The following is a 19,553-nucleotide window of genomic DNA, read 5'->3' on the forward strand; positions in this document are numbered from 1 at the left end:
CCAGCAAACAAATGCATGTGTTTGCTGCCATAAACAAACAAACACAACAATAGACCAACTGACTCATCGACTTAGCTTTAAAGTTTCAACAATAGGTTTTACCGTACCCGATGTTTGCCTACTGCAATTGGGTTCTGACTCTGACGGTTTAAATGCGCAGCAACTGTTGTGTAAGGTACAGTAATTTGCTGTGCACGGGAAATGCATTACGGCCTATCAACGTCAACACCTTTCATTGGCCGTCAAGGTAAATAACGCCAGCATCCTCTGTGCGACCGGGATAACAGCGCGTTCAAGTCTTATTTTATGTCGTTGAGGGCATAGCAAATGGTTGGCTACATGAAGCTCATTTGGAAAAGCGTTTTACACTTAAAAAAGTGTTTTGTGGCTCTTGGTTAGTTAGGATTTTTTACTCCCGTACATTTGTTAAATGAAAAATGTCTAAAAGTCGCTTTTTTCGTTTTTAGGTCGCAACCTGCGCAACTTAAATCAACTTCTTGCCGATTATCAAATCCACAAGGGCCCAAGCTAAACCATTTTGCAACGTCGTTCAACTCAGATTGGTCACGACATTCAAAACAAGTATTTCAAGCTCATTCTTATCATGTAAGTACAAAATCACGTTTTCAGAAGCAAAATAAAGTAGAGTTTTTGGCGCCCAACGGGGCAGACTGCCTAAAGCTAATAACCAAGCCCAGAAAACCGCACTGGTGTATTGTTAGCCTGTTTGTATGTCAACATTTCCGTGCCGTTAGTCGTTTTCACGAGTTGGAAAAGCGACAATGGCGCATTGCAGGTCATATACAGCGAGGCTTGTTGCTTTGTTTTTGCAAAATTTATTGGGTTTTGCAGGAAGCGAAGAAATGCAGCGCATATTTTAAAGTCTGTGCAGTTTAAAAACACGTAATTTGTTTTTACTTTTTTGTTTGTTTTCGTTGCAGTTAAATTTTGTTAACAATTTAAGCATTTTTTTTGGTTTGAATTTCGTTGATTTTTTGAGCACATAAGGTTACAAGAACGCCTTAGCCTAAAACTCTTTATGACAGTTTTTAGAAACGTGTGTTTCTACGCGTGATTTGGTTAGAAAGTTAATGAGTTTTAGTTTGTCGGTGGCAGTGGTTAAGGTGCGTTTACACGACAAGTAAACACACAAACATATTAAATTTTGACCATTTTGTTCTACCGTCGATTGATTTTGTACAAAGTACGTTCAATTTTGTGCGATCCTAGTTCAAAAACATAACCACAAACGTTAAATTTCTAAACCACATCATAAAGACAACACATACAAAGCAACAAAATCATTTAATACTTTTTCTTTTTTTTCACAACGTATTCTTGATTACACCGTAGCCGTAATATTTCGTATCTCTCCTGCACACGTCTACCTATCTTTGCTTTTGGTCGCAAACGCGTTTTCAAGCAAGAAAGCGCGCTGTTTTTATAACCAATATTCACGAGAGAAGGCGAGAGAAAAAGGCAAAAAACGAAGAGTACTAGTAGGGGATTCCCCCGGGATTTGCTCGTTTCAACCACCGTTGCGGTGCTTTTTTTGCGGATTTTCGTCTGATATTTTGTTTCCTCCAATTTTCGTGTAAATTACTTCCCTTACTTTTTATGGACTGTATCAGTTGCAACGTAGGAAATTCACCGTAGCTGATAATGGAAAATTTCTCCAACATAACCTCAAAACACATATGCTATAGTCAAAGTAAAGACCGCTGATTATTTTGTATTGTCTGCTGTCACGATTAATTTTGTTTGTATATTAATCGGGTTTCGTATCTGTTGATCACAAGTTTCGCCTTAACGAGCTTTGTTCATTTGGAATACCACATCACGTTTGTGACTGCAATTAACATAGCCATTAGTTTGTTGCATTTGTCGAATGGAAATATTTTTAAAACATTACTTAAGTTTCGCAAAGGCTTAATAATAAAACATTATGTCATAACGTTACATTATCGTATATAATTACATGCCAATAACACTTAATGAATGCAGCGTTTTGAAGCTAGTTGCCGAACGAATTTTGTGAATTCAACCATTCATCTTGACTGCAAGATATGCTTGTTGGTAACTTGATTACATCACATGTTACAGCTTGTTTTAATTACGTAATGGCGTCCCGGCAGAGGTAAGGCACCTTAAACAGTTGCTTGGTCAATTCGAGGCAATACAATCTCTAAAGATCCCAAAAATACATATTTGATGACCTTTCACATTGTTGACACGTCACGCGCGCCTTCGCATTGTTTGTCACAGCTTTAGAATTCTTGCATTGTGTTCGTATTCGACATGAATGGCGTTGGCACAGACGAGAAGCCAAAAATACTTTCTTTCGACTAAACCTTATGTCGCAAGAGGCTTGGTCACGTGAACGTAGATGTTTTTCTCTGCACGTACACGTCACTACTGTGCTGGCGTGTCGGAGGCGTGGACTGTTGCTTAGCGACGATTCGAAACTGTGACGTTAAATGAGGAACCGAAGTTGCTTGTCATGGAAACTGCAGCATCATGTCTGGTTAATTTACAAGCAGAAAAGCAAGAGGTTTCTTTGCACTCTCAAATATAGGTTTGCAACGACTTTCATAGGCAAACATATGGCATCGGCACCGTTGGCATCGTTGCACAACTATACCAATAAGAGTTGTAAGCAAGCCCGGAATTGGGACCTCTCATCTGCCCAAACTCGAAATGAACCCATTTTCTAAAAAGCAAGACTCGAATTTGGCCCGAAAGTGGGTGAAAATTGCGGCACAAATAATGCAGAGTGTTAAGTCAGGCCCGAATCAAGCCCATTTTATGAGTTAAGTTGAATATATTTCGCTTGGTGCATGAAAACATAACGGCACAAATGCACTGAACAATCATCAAGTCGGAAATAGCTGCACAACTTGCATTTAAACTTGAACCCGATCCGATAAGAGCGCCCCGATTCACAACTCTGCAAACAACGATTGTAGCAGTAGCAGTGCAGCTATCTCTTTGATTACTGGAATACTAGCGTTTAAAAACCATAAATCAAAGTTTCGCGCCTATTTGGCCCTATTTATCGCTCAGTCGCTTTCGCAAGCACCGTTGGCTGCCTCGTATGCTGCACATGTCAGCTTCGTAGTGGGGGATCACCAGATTGACCATCAGTTAAGTCAGTCGCTTTCGAAGATGAATTTTACCTCCATGTTTTACTTATTTAACTAATCTTTCAAAACTGTTGCAAAAACGTGAGTGGATGTGTGTGTGTGTGACATTGTAAAAAATCATCATAGTGCTATTTCGGTACATTTTTTGTTTTACCCTACACGAATATTATATTAACCACGGTTGAGAAATTCTACTATAAAAAGTGAAAAGGTTTAAAATTATTTGCTTGTACGTCTTGTTAAACGCTAAACGTTAAACAAAATGAGGCAGAGTGACAGTAACTATATTATCCCATGGAATCTTCAGGTTTCTGAAATTGCTTCTGGCAATACAATTCCTCCTTATTAACTTGGCTTGTTGGAGACAAAAAGTGGTGAAATCATAATTTGAAATGTGCGTCATCATTGCAAAGTGGCAAGGTATGGTCGTCACTTAAACTGCGTCAATGGCTAAAACTTTAATGCCCGCGCAACGTTATGTAAACATATGATAGGTGCGCGGCGCTCCTGGATACTTTAACGAATTGGTGGGATGGTTTGACGCTTGTCGTAAGTCATCAACGGTCATTTAAGATTGCACAATTCTGGTGCAATTTTTCTCTCTTTTTTATTAGCAAAAAGCAAAAAAGGTAGTACGCAAAAAAAACGCCAGTTGCACAGACTTCTGCGGTGAAGTAGGTTCGTAAAGTTTGTGCAAATATTGGCAGGTCGCGGTCGTTTAGCGGCTTTGCGATAACGACTGAAAGAGAAAAGCAAGTGCGTGTATGGGACACCTCCTGTCAAACACTTTAATAAATACTTTACATACTAGCTGCTTTGAAAAACAATTTGTCTAAAAATTTGGGAGTTTCCAAGTACAATGATAAAATGGCCAATGTTGTAGCAAGGGTTACATAATTCTAATGACCTGATGATGACAATAGCACTTGTCGGAACGTAGTCATGCTTTACACACAAATATACTGGCTCTGATTTTTTTGTTTAAGGTTCACATAGTTAAGTGTTGACTCAAGTTCGTGTATTTTTGTCTATTTGTTTCATGTTTGAATGTATATGTTTTGTCAAGAACCTGTTATGTTAAAAGCGTTGTCAAAATTCAACACAGGAGTCATGTTGCAAACGAATACCTTGTCTTTTCAAAACTAGGAGAAATGCCATGCACATTGGCGCCACCCTGCACCGCCCACTCGGCGCATGCGCATAAAACCACAAACCCTGAAACTTTCGATCAACATAAAACGTTCAGTATTTACGACTCAATCAGGAAACAGCCGCTATCGAATTGACGTAAAAATAAATTTACACAGGAGGTGTATTCAATCGTGTTGATTCAACCACATACGAAAACTTTGATGCAAATCGCTTGTTGACTGGCTTTGTTATTTGGGACAACGACCTTTGACAATGGATTTTTATGCGAAACTTGTTTCTCTCACACGGAAGTCAATAAACTGGAACTGGTAACGTACACTCGCTTTATTGCTGTTGTAAATAGTATTGCTGCAATTTACTGCTTTGCACCGAAATACTAAAATCCTGCAAAATGTGGAACACAAAACATACCTATATTTAAGCACGGGTAGGACATTTTAGGCCCGAAAGTTGTACTTACCGAATGAACTACTTTGTTAAACAGAACTACTCTAAGATCTACAGAAGGCACACCTATAATAACGTAAAACAATACACAACCTGTGTGATTTGACATTCGTACAAAGAAAGTAAAATTATGGAAAAAGACTGTAAGAGTTTGAACTCATGCCCAAGTCTGTCCCGAAAAGCTCGGTCCAACTTGCAAATCTGCTACACAGGAGTTTTTTAATGTGTAGAAGTTATTTCTTGACGTTTTTTTTCATTTTGCCAGTGCATAGGCTACAGTAAATTACACACATATTGAAACGTAAACATCTTAAATAATAACTCCATATACACAGGATATATGTATGGATTGACTCCAATTATAAAACGCATGCTCTGCCATATTAAAAACGTCAATGCGATGTTTAGACGGAAATGAGTAAAGCCTTTGGCAGGACTATCTAGTGTGTGGAAGCCGTGGATTGTTTTTGCCAATTCAACGACTGGCGCAAGACCCTACTGTGCGTGACATGCGTATTCACGTTTCCAACACGTTTAACATGCAGCGAATATTTACTGGGAAAATTACAAGTTAGATATCCGGCAAGTGAGATAAGTTCATTTCAATGGTGAAATACTCTTGGGGGCGTGGCAATTTGCCGTCAACGCCCACGTGAATACTATTCGCTGATTGGTCAATTGCAACTTGTGTAATGCAGCTGGGTTTTAAACTGAGCGAACGACCAATGCTTAGTGCTTAGTAGCAATCTGAAAAGTTCTGGATCTGTGTTTAACAACCAATTGTCCTTAATTTACAAGAAATACAATTGTTAAGTTTATGAATCTTTAATTTAACTCAACAAGTTTTACACGTTCTTTAACAAACACTATGAAATTTTTTTGGAAGATTTTTTTTATTTACCATGTTTTTGATTTTTTTGCAACACTTGTATTAAACTATTATTTTTTTTGTAGCAGTTTTGTGCACCTTTTGGGTACCGAGCACCGAGCATAAAGTAGGCGCCAAGTGTGCTTTTAGTGGTGTTCAAACTTTCGCAAGTCAATTTGCTCAGGACGAGCCATCGAAAAGTGCTAAGTCATTAAAAACACTGGCAAGCACGCGCCGTAGTTTGAGTCAAACGTAAATGTTTAAGTAGGCTTTATTTTTTTCTGACAAAATATTCAAAAAGGTGGTAAGAGCCTGTTAAGGGCAATTTAATAATATTACTTCGAAAATCTAGAGTGTCAACATTTTTTTGAAATACTGTTTTCGTAATATTTTGTGAAACAAATGATCAACGGTTTTAAGTGTTAAAGATTTGTTGTATTTCGGTATATTTATTGATTAAAGCACAGTTCTATACCAAAGCCTACGTGATTTAAACTGACTGATTATAGGTGTTCAAACATACAGCGGTTTTGCTAATCAAACTATTAAAATTCTTTTCTCCATCCAATGTTTGCTATACTTAACGGAGTATCGGTTGATAAACGGCTCGACCAATCATCGATTTACAGAAGAGTCAACATTATGTGGTCTTAAAGTCCCCTCAAATAACTTTACGGTTTATAGCATTTGCATTCAAGATTTTATGTAAAATTCCCAGCGCTGGGAGTGAACCACTTTCAATAGATTCTAATCCGAGTAAATATTAAAGCGCCTTGTTTGTCGTATCTATTTACTTTCCAATATATCACTCCTTCTGTTACGGGATATTAAGTTTTTCAAAGGATCACTGCATAGAAGCAATATTAAAAGGTATTCGGGCCTTTTCAGCTTCAAAAGGTTATACTAACGGCCTATGCAAATGATGTCGTATATCAACTTGGATAAGTTAAACATGTGTTACATGTTTATGATATATGTGGCCTTCATATTACTAATGATGGCGTGAGCATTTGCCGAAACGTTGAAATGCGCCATATGTGTTTCCAATGAAATACCCACTCTTTTCAAAGTTTCCCACCAATTATCTGAAAAAAACTACCAAACTTTCTCGAAGAGGTTCCTCATTTTGCTAGACATCAATTATTTTCACTTGTCTAGCCCAACAAATTCCACAAATCACCGAATTGCGACACAAAAAGGTTAAAACACCACTTTACCGTCGCGACATCCTTAAATCTTGATGACATCTACGTCATATGACGTCACAATGACCCGTTATCAGTGTTGTTGTTACGCAAAGGGATCAATTAATCGCACTTTCCCAAACTCGCCCACTCATGTGTTTCACACGTGCGTGATCTCATGCGTGACCACGCACGTGACTGTGACGCCGTAACCCCAGGGCAAGTCGATGTGCGATTGACGCAAAACCCTTTTCGGGCCACAAATTGAGGCGATTTTGTGTCACAAGATCCATTTTAAAAGTGATTTTTGTCAAAACTTTCTTTGAACGAGTTTTACATCTAATTCATACCATGTATAAACGTCTTGCAGGGGTCGGGAAACTTTTTTGGTCTGCGGACCGTTTTTGAAACTGAAATTTTATCGCGGACCGGCCTTCAAAAAACTACCATTATTTGGGAAAAATGCATACATGTGCAAAAGGTTTTGAAGCATTTAACGTGAAAAAGTATACGTTTCGGTAAAGAACTCCTCGCGGACCGGCGGTTGCCGACCACTGCCTTAAATAATGAAACTGGATTTTACTGCTTTAAGGAGTGTAGCAATCTTGCACAACTTGTTACACAAAGTTTCAGCGTAATTTGAAACATTTGACGATTTTTATGCGTAATATTCTTTGCTGTGACGAGCTGATACCGTCAATTTGACGTCATTGTTTGTTTGACTTGACTCAAGCACAGAATTGCGCACTAGTGTTTGTCAGTAGGGATGGCTACGTAAGATTTTGTAAACCTCGTTAGCTCTGTGACAATTTAAATGTTGCTTGAGTGCTTAGTAAACTGCTTTTTTGTAATTTAGTACTTGTCAGAAAGTTGGTACCTTTCTTGGTGCAGAGACATTATTGACGAAGTAGAAGCATTTTGTTGCCCCTAAGCTTTCAATTTAGGACTAAATTAGATATATTATGGTATAAAACATACCAAAGTGCACCTGGCGAACTTTGAGCCCAGTCCTTTCAGGTATTGTTTTCATCCAGCAACGCTGCGACGAAAACCACTCCAAACGAGAAGGCGTAGGTAGCAAAACACGTGACAAAAACTTTATTTCCACTCAATTGACATATTAGTTTGCAAGGGCAAGTCCAAATATAATTTGCAACATTTTAATTTGTTCAGTGTAATTTGTAACATTTGACGATTTTTCTGCGTAACGTTCGTTGCTGTGACGTGCTACCGTCAATTTGACGTCATCGTTTGTTTGACTTGCCTGTATTCTCGCGCAGAATTGCGCACGAGTATTGGTCAGTACGTAAGATTTTGTAAACCTCGTTAGCTCTGTGACAATTTAAATGTTGCTTGAGTCCTTAGATAATTTTTCTTTGTAATTCATTACGTTTGTGAGAAGGCTGGTACGTTTCTTGGTGCAGAAAAAGTTTTGAACATGTAGAAGCATTGGTTTGCGCCTAACATCCCAATTTAGGACTGAATTGAATAAATTATGACATAAAAATACCAAAATGCACCTAGCAAACCTTGAGCCCTTGCCATTCTGGTATTTTTCCAGCCATCCAACGCTGCAACGAAAATCCCTACATAGAAAAAGCGTGGGTGGCATGATACGTGACATTGCAAGTTAATTTACATTTTACATCTTTTCAAGGGCAAGTCCAAATGGGTTTATGAAACTCCCAGATTTGCTATTTACCCAGGTACTCTCTCACATGCCTTTTTAATGTCGCTACCGAGTTAGAACAAATACCGCATATTGACTTAAATTTCAAGTGGCGTCGTTACTAGACTACACAGGTCAACTTTGAACCCTGCCCGTGTTTAGTAGAAAGCGAACACATTTTGTTGTTGTGCTTAGTCGAAGTGTTTTTTTTTTTTGACAAAGTCTCATTTTTTTTGTCTTGTGTTGTTTGTACTTCAGTCGCCAAGAATTTTACCTCATACCGATTTATTGTAATCTTGTTGACACATATTTTTATTCATTCCATCGGAAACACTGGCTGTCCGCCCGGATTTCACTATGCTAGGCAATTCCCCTCAGTTATCTCGCTGAGGGGAAATACGAGGGGCTGAAGCGGGATTAGAACACACAACCTTACGATAGCAACAGGGCCGCAAAAACCACTAAGTTCTAACAGGCATTTCGTTACGCGCGCTATGGACGTCTAAAACCCTTTTTTAACCAAATTTTATGGATTTCAAAGCAAAAAGCAACTTTTTAGGTGTAAACTACCACGAAAACGACTGCAGTTAACACATGAGGACTATGTAACTAAAGTTAATGATTGTGGAATTCTGTATCATGGCGTCATGCACAGTACACAATGACTATTTGGATACAGCGCAAGCAAGCTTACGTTATACAGCAGTTGGTGGAGCCAGTTGCATTCAAACCAATGCAAAACGATTAGCATTTAAACCCGTGCCGTCGAGCGAGCGAAATTGCCTAAAATGGCAGAGAAAATAAACTGGGTATTCCCCTGGTAAGGTTTCTTCAGAACTTGTGGTGCAATGTCTAGTTTCGAAGCTGTTCGTGTTAGGCGCTGCAAAGTAAAACCTTACATGCTTTGCAGAGACACAATGAGGGTGTTGTTTTTGACAACACTGACGTCATTACGATTTTAGGACACGAACAAGATTTTTTAGGGGAATCACCGCAGAGTGATTTTGTGAAAGTTCTTCATGGCGCAATAAGATGATGAGGCTCGAGTTTCGCCTGAAGAATGCCTGAGTGCTTGGTTTCAATTTCCTGCAAACGTGGCTAATTACAAATGCAAATCTCTGACTAGAGAATTTTCCGTGTGATTTTCCGTCGCTACGGATTAGTTTCAGGCTCTTGTGCAATTAGTGCAGTAATTTCCAGAAATATTGTAATTGAGTAGACTTAAAAGCTTAATATAAACTCCTTCCATCACACGTAAATTTATAAAAAGTCATTGCTCTTTTAGGTTTAAGCGATTCCAGCTTGGTGGTGACATAAGATGAGTTTACTTCGCTTGGTGAAAGAAAACATAGCGACACAATTGCACTAAAAACAATCACCAAGTCGGAAATAGCTGTGCAATGTTAAAACGTTATGCAGCGCAAAACAGTGGATGGCACAATGGGTGGACAATGGTGGACGCGTTGTAGCTACACCGTTTTAAATATGTTGACACAATGTGCTAGAATTTATTGCGTTTTCCTTTTTCTCGGTTGTTAAGTTGGTTAAAATCGTAAACATTTGCGACAGAGAGGCGACGAACCGTTACAGTCCATTGGAGCATTACGTTATAACGCCGAGCCCCTATTGGTCGTTTTTGGAAGGTGTGTCGCTGGCTGGTGGGTGTGTCAACACCGAAAGTACGGAAGTGTCGGTTTATTTTTCACTGACGTAATGGTTAGAGCGATATATTACTGCACGTTAAAGTTTAACTGATTGATTTGAAAACAACATATGTGCAAAGTAGTCGTTTTGTGGATTGAACGATATTGCGATTAGTAAACAGTTTCGGTTACCCCAAAAACTAACAACTTTCCACTAGATATTGTTAAAACGTTATTAAAGATTTTAAGAAAAATAGTCAAATGAAACAAATTAAAAAAATATCGACTAAGAAAGTAAATGAGGTATTCGACAAAGCTTAGAATCGCGCTTGAGTTTGTTATGATGGTGAAACATTGGTGTGTTATTGCCCTAAACAAGAGTCAATGATGTCATGGAGCTTTTGTGGGCGGGGGCATAGAAATTCTTGCCTCCTATTGTCCTTTTGTCCCGCCTGCGAAGCGCTGAACGAAACACAGCTGTGATTTTCTAAAAATTTTCCGACATACATCTTTACTCGACCGTCGTACGCGTGATCGGTCAACCGTGACATCCAGGGGGATTTTTGAAGTTGCGTTGTAATGCTACATTTTGTTGCCTGCGGCAATTTGAAGTTTTGAAACGTTGTGTGTCATTAAAACGTAGCCATTAATAGGCGTTCGCTCGTAGCAGGTTTTATCACATGATGAATGATCATAAAACTAGGGACAAAAACCGATTGTTTTCGAAAGTTGGAGTGTAACTTTTCATTGGCGCGTTTTTGGGGTTGTAAACTGACATTGTCAAATATTAACCCACAGTTTTTATGAACTTTAAGCTTTATATGCAATGTACCTGCCTACAGCGCCACTGTAAAAAGTCGAAATGGGCAAAAACTCGTAGTCTGCGCGATAGGCAATAGAATATATAGAAGTTCGTCACCAGTATTATTGCATTCATAATACGCCAAAAGTTGTCTTTTGCTGAAGATCGCTTGTAAATAATTTATTAGTTTTGTACTTGTTGTCGCGAGTTCAAAATTTTTGACATTTGCAGTTTGAGCAGCAACACGCACGGCGCAACCCGACCGAAACCCGCCCATACAACGCCCCCGTACACACATGACCAAACAAAGGGAAATCCCCTTGGCGATCAGACCGAAGTTTTTGTGGAAATTTACCAGGTTTTCGCCGCTGGTTTGCCGCGGAACCTTGCAGCAACAGTTCTCCAGAAGTCAATTATTTTTGTGGCGATCTAATGGGCATGTCGAAACTTGTGGTTTTCGGCTAGTATAAACAACCAAAACCTTCATTGGAAACGAAACCACGCACAACTGGAACTACTTGAATCTTGTTTGACGGTTTAACGATACCACAATTGATTTGGTTGTTACTCCCAACAAACTGGAGTGCCTTCATGTGGCCAGACTAGCTTGTACTCTTAATGTTTAGTTGTTGCAGTTTTACTGATTAAACTTTTTCAGTCGAAACAGGACGACTGTAGTAAAATTGACATGTTTGTGACACATAAAAAATACGAGAGTTAAACATCTATGCGAACTTCTCTCTAGAGTCTAGGCGTTATCTTTTTAAAGATCTCTAAAAAGTTGCCTCGCAGGTTCCTTAAAAACACAAAAAGCGTAATAGAAGACGACTGCGTCCCATTTAAAATCATGGTTGTGTTGATTCAACAAAACCAACTGTTTGTTTTGTCTATTTTGAAATATGTAACAAACAATTGAACCGTTTTAGTGAAGTTTAAACTCAGAAATGCACATTACATCTTGCGATGGACTAGCGAAAATTCTTTATTTTTTCACAAAGTTTAAATCATGACCCTGCGGAGTATAGATCTAAAGTTTGTTTATTTGTTTATTATACAGTTAACTCGTACAGCACATCAAGAAAGTCCAAATATTGAAACTGTTGTTAAATTTTTACCCTGGTGGACCTGTACCTGTATACATACAGGCGTCGAAACATCGGTGCAAATACACAATTGCCAGAAGAGCTCTACAAAGTTGATATAATGCCTGTCAGGCACAGCTTAGTAGATATTCAAACTGCTTTGGTGAAATGTGCTTTGAACAGCCGCCAGCATTCTGGCAGCAACAAAACAAACTTAAAATCTAGGGTGTGCCAGTTTACATAATAGGGGAAGTTCTTTGTGATTTTCGTTTTGAAAGTTTCACATTGTGTTGATTTAGGAAGAAACTTTTGAAAATTATTGTCTTCTATTTTGCAGCGATGGAAAGTTTCAAAAAGTTTTTCCCCTTTGCTTGAGTTGTGATTATGGCCAATTTAGAGATGTTTTATTAGGTAAGCGCCGTAGGTCTTGCAACCGCACTTAAAGGATCGTTTTCTTTTTTAGATCTACATACCAATTAAAAATAGATGAACAAAAAATTGCTCTATCACTCTGTTAACGTGAGTCAGTTTTGTGATAAACTTTTGTTGTGGTTGTAAACGGATTTAAAGTAAAAATCGTGAAACGACTGATGATGTTTTCTTTATTGTATTGATAACGTTTATCAAACCAAGATATATAAAATAAATAAATACCACTGTGCCACACGTAGGGCCTCAAAACAAGGGAAAATTTAAAAGGCCTGTGGCCGACCGCTGGGAAGGCAACCCATAACTAATACCTTGCAGTGCTAGTTTTTTATCGTGTACGTTCGGTGAAAAAAGTCCTGTTCACTCGAAGACTGCCACAGAGCTCACTGCCTAACCAACTTTTATGACAAGAAACTGTATTTTTTTACGCAAACAAAACTTAAATGCCTAGGTGGGATTAGAACCAACAGCCTTTGAAGTGCTTAAGGTCGCAAATCCAACTTGTCATTTAACGAAGACGGCTAAGAAACAAATTTAATCACAAATAGATTTCCTAGACCCAAGAAAACAAGATTCAAACCAAATATTTAGAGACACAATTTAATCACTTTTTTACAATCCGCAAATAGACCAACTCTATCGAATATTTGCAACCTTATCAACAATAATTTAACCAAAAGTTTAGTACCGGGTAAATCAAACAGGAACATAGACCAAATGGCCACAAGCTTGGTACTGCGGTGCTTAGATGTATAAACTTTCCAGTTTCAAGGTTGTTACGTATATCGTTCATTCTATCACACAGATTTTTCTTGTCTTCTTTCACACGTTTCGATGATTTTTGACGGGGTTCGAACCCAGGACTTTCCCGGGTACACATCCCGATTTGATTGTTTGTATGTATGCATGTCATGTGGCAGCTGCTTTTGTTTGTCATGTGTCAGGTGCCTTTGATCTTTCGGCCATGCGCATAACCTCAATTTTAGTTGTTTAATTGAAAATCAAAATACAGCAAAAGAGTTTGAAGTTGATTTTTAAAGGAGACCATTTTTAATCGTAAGCAAATTGTGTGCGTGCCGTGGTTGCATAGAAGTAAGTATTAACACTTATTTTGGTATATCTGTAGTGTTGTGGTTACAATTGTTAGTTGTATTGAAAATTGATTTTTTTTTGCATTTTTCAAATGGTGGATCTTGGTCTTGAAGTTTATTTATTTGTAAAAGCAGTATCGTCTGTTGATAACTTGGTTTGAATCGATTTATTTCCGAACTAAACTTATCTGAAGGCATAAGTATGCGCCGCCATTTATCTGACAAAATATATTCTTGCTAGCGTACTCTTTGGTGTCGTCTAGAGGACAGACTGAATTACGGATTCGCCTTGCGCTATGTCGGGTTTTTCGTGTTTTTTAGTAAACAGCGATAAAATTCAGTAGTGCTGGTTAATAAGCTTACTTACCGTGAGACAACCGTTGCCTTGTTCGAGCTGTTGGCATTTGATGGAGTTTTTGTTGTAAGTTCTTCAGCTAAAAGTGATGAAGTGATCTTTGTTATTATTTTAATGTATTTTTATTTGACAAACTTACATCGAGGGCCTGTTTTTGTCAAAAAAGAAGTGCCAGAGGAGCTTGGGGTCTGAAATTTAATATATATGGTATGTAAACTTAGTCACATAATACTTTTAAAAGTTAGCGTATAATTACCCTTTGCGATGTCGTTGAAAAACGTTGTAAACTACGAGAAGATTCTCTGCAAACAAAAAATAAATTTGGCAACTGAAAGTCTGAAACTATTGACGTAATGCAAAAATCAAGACTAAAAATAAAATAAACTTTAAAACATTTATACTTGCTACTGTTGGTATTCTATGTTTAGAAGTTGAATATTTGCAATATTTTATTTCTTAAATAAAACCTTGAATACGAAGTTTTGAAAATCAAGGTAAACCAGTTAAAGATTCTTGCAACTATGTCATAAATGTTTATGCAGTGTATTAAGGGTTCCAAAAACAGAAACAGTTGCAAATCAGTCACCTTTTGGTCATTCGTGGCCCAGGCGTGTGTGTGTCGTCGGGCAGCGTCATCTTTTTTAGCTTCCTTTATCCAAGTAATATCATTTATATTACTAATCGTCTACGTCTACAGAACGAAAAATATAGATTGTTTAATTTGGACAATAACTGTTTTGGTTTTTAAGTTTTATAAAATACAAAAGAAAAAACACATTTGCTTAGTAACCAAAACTTAGATACGCGTTCGTAACATTCTGCACTACACGCTATTAACGCACGAGAAATTCTATATACTGTCGATTAACTTGTGCATGGCCAAAGTGTGCGCAAGTAATGTTTAGCCAGCAGCGAAAGAATGAAAAGGAACGCATAAATTGCCACAACTCTAATTTATACTGCTGTATACACAACATTTCGTTAATCGAACGATTACACAATTAACACCACAACAATGATAAATAGCTCGGAAACCAAACAATAACAACTTGTCTTGACACATGTGTGCAAACTTAGCTCCCCTGCCGTGGACGTCCCACAGCTATATTGGCTACCTCTTCTCTGTAGTCTGAAAACCATCTCTCTTTGCAATATTCTATCCTTCTATACTCCCAATCTCAATCTATCGATCGAATTTTATAGCTCGTTAAACCGTCAACAAAACCACGTAGGGCTGAGGACCCGTGCAATCCTCTTGACTTAGTCGCATGCTTGTGAACAAGCACTTGTCTTATACCGATGCTCTGATACTTCAAGGGCGCAAAGTTTGGTAACGGGTTGAAACGCACTTGAAGTATTTTACAACAGTGATCGGTTGGTACGATTGTTTAAGGCAGTGGTTCCCAACATTTTCAGACGAATTCCACCCTTAACCATTAAAAAAAATTCATTCGTCACCAATAGTAGACGCTCAACCCCACAAAGATTTAAAATTGGGGCTTATATCAGAAAGAACTTGAGTGTCTATATACAAACCACATGTACAAATTAAAGTAAATGTTCTAATGCTAGTGTAAGCGAGTATAAGAACCATCTTCGCACAATTAACCCTATTGTTCTCGTGTATAGTAACACTTCAAATCCACACGTAACAAATAGCTTTCTTGTAAACTGGTGTGCATCGATTTTATAAGATTTTTCCCATTTTACTGCACATAAATATTTCACAATTCATTCAAAAACCAGTATTTCGCCAAAAACATACCAACAAGGTTTTGTCAAGTATTTTTGGTTCCATGTTTTTAAGCAGAATAACCTCTTGACTTTTGTGCCCCGAAAACCCAACTCTTCATTGTCAAGTTCAATTGAGACTGATCAGCTGATCGCGCGTGTAATTTTACGAGATGTTGAAGAGCCCTTGACGAAAATCGCATCTTGTTTAGCACCTGATTCTCACGCTCAAATAAGCAATGAAGATTCGGTAACCCTTCGTGGTCTCATTGGCGGTTTCACTTGAAATTCTACCAACTTGAACGATTTGCGTAATGCCCTCATAATAACCCTGAGCGTCCACCAATACCACTTATTGAAAACAAATTTTGACCCACGAAGGGCTTTGTAATATTTATGCAAGAATAACAAAAGTTGTTTGAAATTATTCAAACACTTTCACTAATACTAACAGGTTCGATTTCATCTTTTGTATATTTTTTTAAACAAATATATATGACACAAAGTACGTCGGACTTTAATTAAACTAACCAATCTAAATGTTGACCAAAATCACGTCACAACGTCCTCATAAAAATAACTGCGTTAATTTATACTTGGTTCTTGGCTTTACTGTTCAAAACTTTAATGTTACACCCATCTGCACGAAGCGATAGCAATGAATATAATTGAAACAAAAAACAGAAAGCAGAACAACATCACGTGCGCTTTATACCGCGTTACATGGCTGTTTTTTCTCTTTTCCTGCTGATTTAGCTTAACCCACGCTCCCACATCAAGTTTGTTTTGTAACTTGACCCAACGGGGACGAATTGTCGACGTATTGAATGACAAGCAAGGTCACCTTGAGGTTTGTAACGTCACGGGTAGGGGTACTTGGACTCCAAATATGTTGTCTCATCCTGTGGGGCAGTTTTTTTCCGGCAGGACCTAGTTTTTAACTTGTAACTTAACACTGACCAAAAGCATTGAGAAAATCATGTTAGGTTGGAAACGTTAGAATATCTCCGACTAGCGAGGTTGACCCTTGGCATCTAACACTGAGTGAGATGTGTTTCCTTAAAAGGTGATTGGCTGTCAGTGTTACATATTTTAGTCGACTTTTCATGAACTAACACCCGAAAAAAACTACATTTTAATAAACTGAGTGAAACAAAAAATGTTAATTGAAAAATTTTTGCTCTACTTTGCACACATAAATGTTTCTACAAACTCAAAAACGCCACAATCCTACCCTTGACAAAACTATGTTTATTAATCTAAATTCAACATGTGTCTCATAATACTTATTTACGTATAACGCTTCCAAATGCAAGTAAAACCTCCATATATGTAGCATTACGTTGTAGCTTTTTTAAGAATACAAATAGTGGCGAACCATTGCAGCTTTATAAACCTGATGCTTACAAGCATTTTAACATGCTTGCTTGTGTTACAATGCATATCAACTGATGTTAAGTAACAACTATTATTTCATTTTAAACTTCGTCTTTGCATGCCATTGCACATTTTCGCTGTGGCTTGACTTACATACTATTTCACCTCGACATTTTTACGGCCGGTTTCGGTCCGAAACTTTGTCTACATTTGCCAAGAACAAAACCTGCTGACCTAAGCTGACTTGCAGTAAAAACAAAATTCGCGCAGAGTGATGTCACAGTTTTACGCTTCGTTGCTCACGCTAAACGAGGAGGAACGAACTGAGGATTAAGTGGACAGTGGTGAAAATTGTTTTGTCCGTTTATAACAGCGGTTCTAAACCTGTGGTACGCCTAAACTTTTGAGAAAATACGCGAGAAGCTTTCTATTAAACTTAATTAAAGTCGAACGCGAAATTATAACTTAACTAACGCAACTAGTTAGTCCTGGTTTGTGACGAAACTTGTGTTTGGAGATTCTTTTGAAATTGCCAACTTTGCTGGTTTCAGAAATATATGCAAGCTTGGTTATGAAAAACAGGCCTACCTCTTGGTCTAATCATCCAAACAGTGTTTAGGGAAGATTGAAACCAACTGATTTATAGCAAGCCTCGGCAAACGATTGGATTCCGCATGTGATTTGTGTGATTTATGTGTGATTGCGACAAACAGGCATATACATTTCCTGTTAGCAATAAAGCACCCAAGAAAAATACCAAAACTATCCAAATGTCTCGGTTGCTTGCGTTTTCCTGAGCAATAAACTTGAGCGGCAAAGCTCCTACACAGTGGTTATCGATGGTTTGAACTAAATTGAAGCCATTTATTTTCCAAATCAAAAAAATCAAATAAAAAATGATTCAACGGACTTGCAAAAAACATACAGCTTGACGGCAGACCTATTGATGTGAGCATTTTTACAAGGCATTCAGGCGTTGCCCGCACATCTTAGAGAGAAAAAAACATGAAACAAACGAACCTTAACATGCTTTATACAGAAACGGATGACAAGTTATTTGAGTCCTAAGTCATTTTAAAGTCACTTGGAAAAAAGCCAATCTCGGTCTGTTTACATCGCGGGGCTCAACGATCAACGCACTTAATATTTTCAGCGTACTTACATGTTTGTAATTCCTATTTTTCATTGCGAAAACTTTCCAGGACACAAACATGACAAAATTAGACACTTGGCTTGTAAAACACATCTTTACACAAATAAAAGTCTTACACATTAAAAACCAAAAGTTTTCGTTGAAACAATAGCAACAACACAGAATGATACACACTGATAATTTTCAATCGTTTAAGATCGAAGGGGTTTGAAATTAGGTCACGGGTCGTCAAACACCGTTTTGTAACAAAATAATTATAGGAACGCGCAAACGCACAAACGCACAACACTCCTTAAGTTTAAACCTTGAGAAAAACTTCTTTGCTACGAACTAGTTTAAAACGAACATCACTTTGCTGACAGGCTTCCGGTACAAACAAATTAACAGACTTTTACCATGACACAACATGACACAACATGACATGACATGGCTTTAATGGTGTGTTATAAATGTATCCAACTTATACTGTGAAATATTGTTAATCGCAATAAGGGATTCTTTAATGTGTAATCTCATACGGGGAACTTTCTACAGTCATGTTAGGTTGAATATTCTCGTATTGACTCTTATTGGTTGATCGGTTCCTTGCAAGATGTTGTTTATCTTGAAGTCTGAAAAAATCACAGATGAACTTTAATTTAGCTCGTTAGTTGTTTTGTTTACAATTATTTTTGGAAATACGTATTTAGGTTCACGCGGGGTTTTCTATGTTACTGTTTTCAAAGGATTATTTCAAACATTGGAATTTGAACTTGCAAATACAGCACACTACATATCGCACTATATAAAATATATTTGTGGTAAACCTCGGGTAGCCTATTCCAGACCCATTTCGACCAAAACATTGGTCCGGATTAGCCATAAAGATCCGGATTAACCGATGTCGGTTAGTTCAAGCCTTACCACATTTCAAATCGTTTGTACCTCAAGTTTGTTTAAATTATACGAAAATTCGGATTAACTGAATCCAGTTTAACTGAGGTTTACTGCATTACAATACCCAATAATAGAAAGTAGGTGTTGTTAAGTCTGTAGATGATATTAATTACCTGTTTGTAGAAACTGTTTCCTCATTAGAATAAATGTGATTTGTGTTTTGATTTGTTGCTTTATCTGATAAAAAAAACACATACGTTTCTTATCAAATTAAATTTAAACTTCAAAACAAATCAAACCTTGACTTTTGTTTCCATGACAACGCTGCTTTGCCATTACAATTGCCAGAGTCATGGCAATAACGCTGACACAGCATAATAGCACAGCAAGTGCGATGACCGATTGAGAATTGTTCTCAGATGTGTTAACTCCATCAATAATAATTGATTTGTTGCACTGATGATTGTTATTAGTATTATTAGACAGTTCTCTGACACCAATAACCCACACATGCACTTTGAAAGTCTCGTTAAACGGTTTCGGTGATTTTA

General features: G+C 37.7%; 1 protein-coding gene across 2 annotated transcripts in view; it reads left to right on the forward strand.

The window, feature by feature from the left end:
* The window catches only part of LOC145203988 (replication factor C subunit 3-like), a 62,667-nt gene that overhangs the window by 27,346 nt on the left and 15,768 nt on the right, over nucleotides 1–19,553 (forward strand). For both annotated transcript variants that reach the window (XR_013853434.1, XR_013853433.1), the window contains exon 8: nucleotides 468–606. The gene's annotated coding sequence lies outside the window, so the exon portion shown is untranslated. The remainder of the gene's footprint in view (nucleotides 1–467; nucleotides 607–19,553) is intronic.

Source organism: Phallusia mammillata, chromosome 8 (assembly GCF_965637545.1).
Source record: "Phallusia mammillata chromosome 8, kaPhaMamm4.hap1.1, whole genome shotgun sequence".
In the NCBI taxonomy this organism is placed as follows: Eukaryota; Metazoa; Chordata; class Ascidiacea; order Phlebobranchia; family Ascidiidae; genus Phallusia; species Phallusia mammillata.